The sequence below is a fragment of the Anopheles coluzzii genome, chromosome 3, assembly GCF_943734685.1.
Source record: "Anopheles coluzzii chromosome 3, AcolN3, whole genome shotgun sequence".
Lineage (NCBI taxonomy): Eukaryota > Metazoa > Arthropoda > Insecta > Diptera > Culicidae > Anopheles > Anopheles coluzzii.
Window position 1 is genome coordinate 49,571,660 of NC_064671.1, and position 12,858 is coordinate 49,584,517.

Consider the following 12,858-nt stretch of genomic DNA (forward strand, 5'->3'; position numbering starts at 1 on the left):
TTGTGCTCGAGGAGAGAACGATTTAATAAAGTTATGAATTCGATTGTCTTGAGCACATAATTCATGAATAATAGAGGAATGAGTTGAAACATAATGAAATAAACGTGTCGCGTATTGCATCCCAGATGCTACTATTTTGCCAAGGTAGCTTCCACGTGTACCATACCGCATGCTGCTGGCATACCATTGTACCCTTGCATATAGTTCTTATTTATTATCCGGTTGAGAGAGAAGGGGAATGAGTTTGGGCGAGGGAAAGTGGGAAAGACAGAGCTGAGCAGAGCTGGTGAATTATTAACATTTTGATTTTCAATCAATGACCATGGATGGACTACATCTTACGTTCAGCAAATATACTACTACAATTCCAATGTACAGCATAGTATTGTCCTGAAATATGAAAGCAGGACATATTTATTTTGTATACATACATCTTTGTTTCGTAAAAAGATCATGTGATGTGTAATGTATTAATTTTTGGTCTGTTTTTATTTTTTAAATAGTTTTTAGACAAATTTGGAGACAACCAGATTTACTCACAAAAGAATCTGGCTGTCGAAATTTTTAATAAGGTTTTTGAAAGTTTATTTTGAGGGTCAGTTGATGTCCACGGCATATGTAGAATGCAATATAGGTAGCGTTAAACTTTCATTACAAGAAAATGGGTTAGACTAACAGATAACGAAATTAACAGGAAATTCTAATGAAAGTTGATGGCGTAAAGAATCAAAAACTATTGCATTCCTACAATGTATGGCCATTTTCCTGTGTGTGGTGTAAGCTTTAGTTGCAGCTAATATTGAACAAACCCCCAGAGGCAATTTTACCCCGTTTATGTTTCAGCGTTTCATACCTACTTACCTGTAGGGAAGGGAGAGCTGTTTAGTTCCGTTTGCTTTGCTAGGTGTGGCGATTTTCATTGCAGAAAGTGGGAAGTTAAACATATTAACGACGATTTATATGCAATATCATGAATATTACAGCAACTGGACACTAATAATCGTAAATCGCGAAAAAGGACAATAAACAACGGAACCTTAATGGGAATCAAATCGCGTCGAGTGGCGTGGAATGCTACCGCGTTGTCCCAGAAGGTGGCCAAAGAATTGACCGGCGTGGTGCACTAGGGGACGATGACGTTCTTAAGACGTTTCGGAAAATGGCCATGTTGATTGCTGGCATAACCTAATAAAAATAGTTCCACGTTCCGATGTGGTAATGTGCCCTCCTAAATCGAGCCCCCTTTTTCCAAGAACAGGAAGCCAAGTGGTGACGGAAAATGTTTTCAGCTGCTAACCTTTCCTGCATATTGGATGTTAGTTTTATTTCAAGCTTGTGTCCGCACGACATTGGTGCGCTATTCGGAAGAAATTAGCATTGCAACATTGGTCAATTGGACATGATGGAAATGAAGTTTGGGTAAGGCACTACCTTTGCAGAGCTTCCGAGTGTGAGCTTGATGAGAACCGTTATACTGCGAGTATCGTGGTATGTACAAGAATGACCACGATTCAATAAGTAAGCACGTATTTCATTTGATTTAGCTTTGAAAACTACCTCTAGGTGTGTATTATTATAAACATGTCCTGGCCATGGTCGAATGGATTGCGCGACAATGAGCAATACAAACGAAACGAGAGTCATATCCGGAAAGCATTGAATGTAAAGGTTTAGTACTAGATGGGGTCAATAATTCGTACCTGTCTGCATTGGTATGGAGGGTCATGATTCACCAAATGTAGTGTGTTGGTCGGCGTAAGTATATTTATCGATCGCTGGTTTTCCGTCTTCATAGTGTAGCTTACATGTTATTGTTAGTAACAACTTCAAAAACTTTACGTCAAAAACTCGAAATGAATGTAAAAAAATCTTCGAACGTGTTTGATTTACATTTGGAACTTGTTTACTGAGCATAGATTGACTATCCGGTTGCATTTATTAATAAGTTTAGAAAGCATGTATGGACCGTTATGTATGTATGTATGTATGCATGGAGGTGTGACGAGAAAACGAGATGAAGAAAAAAAAAGATTTAAAATTTTATAACCACCGCAAAAAAACAAGTAGACGCGAAAATACGTTTGATTTGGTAACGTCAAATATTCCAGTCTGATCATTAGCAAATATAAAGTTTTCACAGGGGCGGTCCCATTGTACAGTCGTTAACTCGAACGACTCAATAACATGCCCGTTATGGGTTCAAACCTAGAATGGACCGTCCTCCCGTAGCAAGGATTAGGACTTATCCGGCTACGTGGTATTGAATTAAGTCTTGAAAGCCTGTAAAGGCCGGCATGTCTGCGTGGGAACGTTACGCCAAATAGAAGAAGAATAAAGTTTTCACAGTTTTTTTATTCTTTTGGCTCAACAACCATTGTCGGTCAAGGCCTGCCTGTACCACTACTTGTGGGCTTGACTTTCAGTGACTAATTGATCCCCCCATAGCAGGATAGTCAGTCCTACGAATGGCGGCACGGTCCATTTGGGGATTGAACCCATGACGGGCATTATGTTAAATCGTACGAGTTGACGACTGTACTACGAGACCGGCTTTTCACAGGTTTAAGTTACTTGAACCTTCACAATTAAATTACAATTTACAGTTATTTGTAGAAGAGTATATATATGTTCACTGTCAAAGGCTATTTTAGTTTATCAGGATACCGTTGCCATAACTGAGCCATTGCATTGCAGCTAAAGCTCACTGTCACCCAAGTGTTGGTAACGCACACAGCCATCTTAAAGGACAAATAATATATTCAAACTGGTGACAAATTAACAAACCAAGTCAAACACAAACGTAATACAAATACAAATGATAAAGTAATGCTAAAAATTAGATAAATAAACACAATCAATTTAATTTACTCTTAGTCTGATTTCAAATCTTAAGAATTATAAAATTGTTAGAAAACAGCCAATTTTTGCAAAAAACTGATCCTTGCATCAATTCTAAATCATAAAGGTATGCGAAAAATAAAATAAAGGTTTACCAATGGAATGACAATATCTAAGTGTGACTGCTATAACGACCGAGATGAAAAGAAGGTTACTATCTGTAAAACTTAAAGTATTGGCATGTTTAAAACTTAAAGTACACACATTTTACAAATAAAATAATAATAATAAACTGAGCAATAGATCTTTGACATCTTTTTGAACAGAACTTAATCGCTATAAGGCTGCGATCAGCAAAGAGCGGCTCACCAGCCGCATGTGGCTCATTGATTTCGAGATGGCGGCTCTTAGTCGTTATTATAGTTCATATAATTTTCACATATTTTTAATCTTGGTTTATCTAATTGGTTCTTTACATCAAACTCTGCAAACATTTTTGTTGAATTTGGCTCTTTTAGTTACAAAAATTGCCGTTTGTTGTAAGGTAAACAGAGTGGCGCAATATAGTAACGAGAGTGTTGTAAGGATTGTCAAACATACTTACGTAAGAAATTTTCTAATTGTTTCTATCAATTTCTTTCCGGTTCAAGACCCCCCTTCCAGATTTTTTGAATAGAATGCCATGACCGTTTAAGTCTATACACCAAGAAGATGAATCATTTCGTGATAAGGACAATCTCATGATTCTGTGGTCACGTATATGACTTAACAATATGAGGAGTGAACTGATTATGAAATATCATCATGAGACGTCCTGGGAGATTGATTCACCGCTGAACATTGGGAACCCTAGCTACTGAACTGACCCGTCCTGAATTTACTGCATCAATGTGCCTTACACATGCAAGCAACCAGAATCGTTGCAGCTATGAATACCTTACTGGCCGATTCGAACGACACGCGACACGGGAGGCATTACTCCAAATACAGGCGAATATGGCCGATGGGCTCAAAATCGCTATAAACATAAATGTATAAATTTAATCAAACTCCAAATATTGTATGGATAAATGATCCTCACACTTTTTTTTTATTTGCACTCGTTAACTTATTTTTATTATCAAAAATCATTTAACATACAATTGAAAATCAACCACCTGTACTTGGCGTAACGTCTTACGCGAACATGCCAGTCTATAAGGCTTTTAAAACTTATTAAGTACCACTCAGACGCAACATATTTTGATGTACAATAAAACCATTTCCAATAAACCTAAATATATGTACCTAATACATTGCCAACATACATGTAACAGCTATCGTGCGAGGAAAGAAACAAGAAAATATAACTTAAATAAAAGCTGATTAGATGGAATTCATTAAATTGACTCATCGCGAAATGAATTTGATTCGGTCCGAGCTGCACTTTGCCGCTTCCTGTTCTAAACAATAAAAAAATCAAAATACCATGGATCCATTCAGGTACTATTTTATAAAACCATAACGGGTACGTGAATTCGAAACCATCCAAAAAGATTTTTATGTAAAACTGGGCCTGCAGTCCTGGGAAGTTGCATACTTCAAATAACCTACTCATTAGGTGTGTGTAATAAGCAGGTATTATTTGACAATACCGGAATATAATTATATGCTGCCGGTTTATAACCGTTTCCATGGGTTGGATGGAACGAGTTAAACATATTTTTGAATGGATTGATTATACTGTTTAAATACGATATCGATTTTTACATTCCTAGCATTACGATAGCAGTCACCGATGGTTTTGTGTATAAAACTAGCTTGATGTTTTAACATGTTAAAAACAAGTAAGAGTCCTTCTATTTATTCTTCTTTGGTGTAGTGACCGATCTATGTGAATCATATTATAAGATTTCTAGATTTATTATTACCACCCAATGGAACTGGGTCAGTCAGTCGGTAAATGTTCTTGTTAGGAACTAAACCCTTTCGGTCGTGTAGAAGCTGTCACGTTTTCGGCACAAACCACCATACTGTCCCCATAAAAGTATGTGGAATTGTTATTTGATGAAGATTTTTGTAAAAATCTTAGAGAGATTTTCGCTTGTGCTTTTAAACCATTGCACTCTGCGGAGGGCAGAAATCTAATCCTTATAATATACTCTCACCCACTAGAGCATTTGGGTTAAAATGTTTGAATTCCTGCTTAGCTGAATGCTATCAACCATTGCGGGCCGTGTGTTTATGTAAATTAATGTTTGGTATTCATTAAGTTTCTCATTGCAATGAGATTTCAAAGAATGTCACCCATTTGCTCAATGAAAGTATCATCCGATTATTCATTCATGTCTTACTTCACTTCAGAATCCTCGAAAAGTTTGCGGACAATATATCTAAGTGCAACTGGTCTGGTCAGTAAGGGTAGCCTTAAGGACGCATAGACCTATGGAGTTTTTTGATAATGGCTGTAAGAAATTTAATCTTAATCCAAAGACTAACCTTTTCTAGTTTTCTCATCATCAAAAATGCATTATTCATGAATATAAATACAAAAACTCTTCCACATAATCGCCTCTTAAAGCGTTAAGACATTAAAATATTTATTTACTTTCTCACTCGTAAGCGAAACTTGAACTCCGCAGTTGGTCGTTGTTCGTCCTGCAATTATTAGCGTCGGTTCAGAAATTTTGATCGCGTAAAGGGAGATGGAAGGAAACGGCAAAGTCAACTTTTCACCTATTAATTGTTATTATAATTTCCGGATTTGAATTTGCTCTGCATCGCTTGACGATTCGACTTTGGGGAAGTTTTCTCTCATTTAGTTGTGCGTTATGCGAGCGCGTAACGTTGCCTTTGGAAGGCTACAAAACGGTCTTAAGTATTCCATTATTGATATTATTATTGCCAAGTTTTTTTTTGTTCTGGCACGTTGAACGCGATGAGAAAGCGCACAAATGTTGTTGCCGGTAGGAAGATTTATTATTATTTAATTCCGAAATAAAATGTATGTGGGGCGACGGAAACGGATTCGCACGAAGAGAATGAAACGGTTAACTGCATGCTGCCTGTAGAGGAGAAATTTCCACGGAAGAAGAAGGAACCCTGCGTCCCCGTTTAGGTGAAGTAACTCGAAGACGAAAATCCAACACAAATATTGTGGAAGCGTTCGTGAAAGCACCAAACGCCTATAGCCCGCACACACCGGTGATGAATCCCATGAGCATACAATACCCGTTTCTCCTACCTTCCCAGGTGAAGTATTCAGGAATAGCCCAATTTCCGTAAGATAGTAGTTTTTATAACTGAAATTCCAATCGTTGACGACGCGTGGAAAGGCGGAATAGCAGACTGTTGCCGGTATGAGTTACTGCAATCAGTTGTGTTGTCTTCGCTATCTATGTAACGGGAATGAATTGTTTACGCTCGTTTGGCTGGGTCGTCGAACAAGTGCATGTCGCGAATGGAAAGAAATAGTTAAGTTGTAATAGCTCAAACGGTTACCCTTTGACTTTGGAATGCCGAGACATTTTGCAGTTATTTCAAATTATCTGGGAAAACTTTGGTTTCATTGAGGAAAAAATGATAAAAGGCCCGGTAGACGATGTGGTTCGCTTGGTATGGTTTAGCAAAGACAAACTTTGAAGCTGATAAAGATGACGTGATACGATATGAATTATGGGAAAATTAAATTAAAATTTGCCAGCCATGGATTTAACATTTATTGAACATACCTTCCTCAGAAAATGATTAGAGTTGAGTTATGGGAAGGATAGAAAGAAGGTTGTTTCCCTGTGGTTCGGTGGCTAATGATTAGCAAGACTAATGGAGGAACTGGGGAATTTAGGGACGAGTAACCACATGTAAAGTAAAAGAAAAGTTTTGATAAAACTAGTTCAATGATTAATATTTATACCAAGAAATTAGAGAGTTGTGTAACGTTATTTGATTGTAATGTAGTTTTGAGATATATTCAAAAATTTTGTGATAGGGGTTTTCAACTAACACAAATGTAACATAATATACATTAATGATTTGTCCATGATTTATTTCTTATCATTTCTCTAAAATATAATTTTTAGTTTAAAATATTTGAACATTGTAATTTAGTAAGGTCTTGTCAACATTCAGATAAAAACTATAACAATATTATGCAGCATGAACATATTGACATATCAACAGCAATATGAGCATAACATTTCTTAAACAAACTGTAAATCTAACAACTCTCGTGGTATACTGTACGGTAGATTTCCTGCTCTTTATTTAAGTCAAATACAATTGCTAAGAAAAACTTTGCTTTCATACATAGTGCTATGAATGTAAATTTGTACGTTGAAATGCATTCGTTGATATGTATTTTCTACCGTTGATATCAGTTGCCAGAATCGGACGCCGAGGGTTTTAAACATAGTCGTCATTCTACCAATAAAATCAGCTAGGCACGTGTAAACATTCACAGCTAAGAATGAACGAGAAAGGTGGAAGCAAGCGTAGTGCGTACGTACGAAGCGGCATGGTTTCATTTGACAACATTTCCATGCTACTGACCCCCTTGGGACGGGTGTGATGATGTCTTTGGCCTAACGTCGTGACGAAAGAAGGATAAAATTTGTACATGTTGGCCTCAAGGAAACGTGGAAAATTGATGAAACGCCACATGATTTCGGCGAAAGTGAATGGCAGCTCGAGAACTACTGGTGTAGTTTATTGTAACTTTCGACAAGCACAAGCAAGCGTTACTTGGTTGTCTGCCAGGATCTTTTCGATGTGAAACGATACTTTTACGTGAAGCACATTCTCGTTTTATGGCTTTTTATTTCACGATCACACGTTTAAGTCTTATCTTCTCTTGTTAAAAGTAGGGCACTGTGGAAGAGTGAAGGTACGGTGTTTGACTGTAGTTGAACATGTACGAAGTAAACAAGCCACAGTTGAATCTTAAAAGCAGGATTCTTTAAATCAATCCAGTTGATATCTTCATCAAAATGACAAGTGAAAACCACATTGACATCGAATTGATACTGTATACCTTGTCTGGCAATGGTGAATGTAAAATATTTAATGATAAATATCAACATACGGTGGGAGGGTTTTTTTATGGTATAAAGCAAACCATTTACACAATAACCATTGACGCTGGTTGTAGTGAATATATCGAATACGAATGAATATGTATTCGAATGATTTGGTAGGAAACGGTAAAATGTATCCAAACAATATCCATGATGAAAAGATCACGAAATTCATTACATACGATTGAAACGTGATTATTTGTCACGAATGAGTGAAATTGTAAGGACAAATAAACGAGCCATTTTTGATTGCACGTAATATCATGAACATCACATGAAGAAAAGATGTAAAAAAATACAAAGTACTAAGGGATGAAATGAGTAAGTTAGAAGTTTAATCTTACTTGAGAGTTGTTTGGTTTAGTGAAACATATTCACGATATATGCTAGATATATACAGGGTGCGAAAAGCGTACCCTGTAATCACTGGTCGGTTTGCAACTGTTAATAATCTATCGCATTGTTTATCATAATAATGGATATTATTAATTTCGAATATTATTTCTTACAGTTAATTTTGTGCAGTTAATTATATTTGCCTATATACTACAATTCATGTTATCAATACGGCAAAGCCGTCCCTTCTGAATAAAAAAATACTACAATTGAGTTTATACTTTGAATTAGTTTTTACTGAGTTACTGGGCTGGTCCCGTGATGCAGTCATCAACTCGCGCGGCTTAGAAACATTCTCGCCATGGGCTCAAACCTCGTTACCTGACTATCCTGGTATGAGCACATCATCAAGCTTTTTTTAACGATTAAAGAAATTTTGTGTATTTTTCATCATTCATCTCTTTACACTAACTAGTTATATAAATTCAAGTGCATTAGAAGCCTTGAGTGGCCTAGATCTAGAAAATAAAAAGAAAATTAATGAAAAACTATGCAATTTAAATTTTAGAAAGTGTTAGAAAAAATCCCTTAATCTGACAATATATTGTGAAAAATAAAATAAATGTTGATATTGTAAGTTAGATTGCTATCGACAAGCTGAAATAAATAACGAGATATCAACGGATTGGAGTTGTGTTGCCGCAGCTCTGTAATTCAAGTGTATGAGTCAAACTTTGTAATGGTAGAGCGAAAAGTGAGAGTTACTTTAGTAACATATAAAACGAAAACATGATCTGCTCCGTTGGCAAAAAATGTTTTTTTTTTTTTATAATTGTTTACACATTCCGACAATGTGTTGTGTACACTAACTCAGACAACCTAGCCATGTGAATGATGCATAACATAGCTCGACTGCATAGTTCGTTTGTATTCTCTCTGACAAATTGCATACTCGAGTTTCCTTTATTTATGTATATAACGTGTAAAGACACTAAGGCATCTCACTGGCAAAACATAAATAAATCAAAATGCAAATGACAATGCATTTCACCCGACTTCTCTTATGCATTTTGATACAGAGATTTACATTGTAGGATGAGTTAAATCAAATAATTAGTTTCAGTGCAGATTTCGATCTTTCTCGCATACGCTAGCCGGTCCGGTTGGTTCCGTGCTCTCACTCCTGCACAATTATTGTATGGTGCGTTGTTTTCCATCTCAGAGGATTCCTGTGTGTGAGAGAAAGTCATCATCGTAAAGGATAGTTTTCATTTATGCACCATAGAAAGGATTGACGTTCATAGTAACAACGCAGAGATGTTGTTGGTTTGCAAACTCAGATTGTTCAAAACATGGGCTGCTAGCAGCGGAGATGACGAGGTTGGCACGTATGACCAACGCTTCGAAAGTCATACAAATCCAGTTTTGTTCAGTCCTTAAAATACAGTTCTCTAACAATGAACAGTCAAAGTTGTGCAAAATAACGGATCCTACAGAATCTTCAGAAAGTACGAAAAGTGCACTGAGACCGAGTGTGAGCTGAACAAGAGTTGCTTCAAAGAATGTTCCCAAATTGTTTCTTCTCCATCGTAAAATGTATGAGCGGGTAAAAGGGACACGTGTGAGTTGGGAGCGAGCTAAACAAATTCTCACTGACATTGAGCTACCCAAGACTCAGGTTAAGCAAAGCGGCTCTGATTTGGTAAACATTAGCTTGGACACGTCGAGAACGACCGGAACACGGCAGTGGACATGGTTAGCAGTCAGAGCTAGTGCTCATGCTGTGTTTTATATGTACCTTGTTAGAGGAGAAATTCAGTGCAGCATTAGTTGGCTCTCAGGTGTCAACCACAAACTTCGGTCACCCTTACCGTTAATTTGAATAAACTAAGCATAAATAGTTGCACTTTGCAAATGATAGTACGATGGTGAGGGTTACCATGGAACAAAATGGTGCATCGTTTGCGTTTTGCAGCACATCTTCATTGAAGTGATTGGCTTGTTAGGCGGTTGGTATTGTATAGTGTTTTTCATGAATCAAACTATCAACAGCAATACAGTCTAAGCTGGCATGTCATGATGATATTTGGCGAAAGTTGCCGAAAAAGAAATATGTGAAAACATAGTCAAGAATTGCAACCTGCGTGAATAGCATTACTCAATCTTTATATTATAAAATAATTCTTATCATTGTAAAGTTTAATTACCGTTTAATTGTAATACATAAATATGTTAATGAATAATCTGCTTAAATTTGCTGCCAGGCACATTATAAAAATTTAAGTGGTTGAGTGGAAGTTAAGCTTTTTAAACTGTTGTTATTAAACTGTAATTTAGGTTGGTCAGAGAGAAATAATGATATATACTTCAGTTCTTAGCACAGGTTTGCCAAAACCATTGAGAAATAAGCAAAGTTTTTTGAGCCCGCTTTTCTTAATGGTTGGAAACCCGCCGTTTATTAATTGCCTTTAAGTATGTTTAATGCTCAACATAGAACACGAAAGTAATTAAAAAACCTTAGTTGAACATAAAATGACCAAAATGTGTTAGATCTTAATGTCACCATTATTGGGCAGAACATAAGCAGAAACATTGAATGATTTGTTCACACCATTTGAGATAAAAAAACAAATACACTCAAATGGAAGAAACCATATTGCGGAACTTTGAACTTTGATGTTGTATAATTAATCTTGCAAATGCGAAAGAACAGTCATTGGGGAACGAGAAATGAAGCCAAGTGATAGGGAAGGTCAATACATTATAAAGGAAAGGGCAATCATTGTGAGGCGTTGTGCAACGAAACACATTTCCGTGAAGAATATTGATTAACATCGTTACCAAACAGGTCGTGTGTTATGTCAGGTGAAATGAATACAGACGGCACTGATTTCAGGGATGGAGTTTCCACTATGTTCGCATCACATGGATTGATTCGCTTGATGGTAATTAATAGATTTTATGATGAGATTAATCACACATGTGTTAGTACGGTAGTACTGCTAGGACGATTGATTCTACCCACCGCTGGTGTTATACTATGTTGCTATTGTTAATGTTCAATCAATCAACTGGTGCTCATCAAATTTTGCAAGTATGATAAAACGCCACGAAGGCGATTGAGAGGCTGAGGAGATGCGAAGGTGTATAGCTGCCAGAATTGGGAAAGCGTCTGGAAGCTGGGCCAATTTTATGCGATGCACTCTAATTTGATGTTCAGCATGTGGAAAAATAACATTAATCAGAACTAATACGCGGAGTCGCTGGAAAAGAGAAATAAACGAAGATCAAGAATTGGGATTGATTATTCCCACGAGTCATCGATGTGCTGAAATGGATGCTATTCGGAATCTTATGCAATGCTTTAGTGTGGGTAAGGTTGAAACGTGGGAATATTATCCTTCCACCGAACGTAAGAATAGTAGGGCAAGGAATGTAGTAAAATTGCGTATAGAGCATTAGCATTCTGTTCATCTTTGCAGGATAAACAAGAATATCAACAAGAATAAACCGTTTTGGAGGGCAAAATCTTTCGATATAAAATCCATGTAAGTGCTAATGAGACACATAGGTTATGAGATTTTTTTCTTGTTGGAGGATGAGCTCGTCTTTGCCATCGCGTAACAAATCGCATACTACATTTATGCGGCATTATGCTTCCGAGCATTGGCAGTATCGCGCTGGAGTGGCGATGGAGTCGGAGGCTGAAATAACAAAATAATTCCATTCTGTTTTGATCGTTCGCTAGGGTGTCGTGTTGATGCTATCAGGTGAGGGAAAAAGAAAGAAAAATATGCCGGCTTTACTGAAAAATGAAGTGAAAGGGATATAATTTTAAGATGTAGAAGAATTTGCCACCATCACGCGTTACCCTATGCTGCTGTGCTCTAATACGCAATACTAAGAACACCATCCGCTCGTTTCATAGGATTCGACGCCCTGATTTGACATCAAACTTACGACGTGATGTTATAATGATAATATCAGACGTAATGTAGAATAAATATTTATTCCATTTCGTACCGTACCGTTCCGTTTTCTGTGTTCGCTTGACTATCGCCATCATTCGGAGCGGCTGGTAACAAAGGATGGATACATTTGTATTTATTACGCGACTTCCCTTAACATCATGGATGGGGTGGGAGAAATTGAGCGATAAAATTACAAATTTTGATTTAATAACGATACCACAGGGGTGGTTGAAGTGCGATTATCCATTTTGAGCATGCTTGCAAGTAAAGCAATAAGCTTAAGGAACCATTTGATGATAATAGAATGGCAATGGAACAACCCGTTTGAGCTTTTTGACGATGTTGGTATAATTAAGTGATTACAAGGTGAACAGTGACAGCGTTATAGAAAGAATTGTGCCAATTACTTTATGAGCTGATCTGCGATCGATTTCATCAGCGAGAAAGGATGCAGTGTTATGCTTTCTATTAGCAAAATGGTTAAGGAATATATTTTTGAAAATGGGCGGAGTTTGATACTATGCAGCTAAGAGTTTATGATAATGAAAATGCACACAAATTGTATTCAGTTTTCTGTCCGGCCTTTTTTAAATTATTGTTACATCCCTTCAATGTTAAACTAGACTAAAAATGAATGCTTTGACAAGTCAAACCGAGTTCAT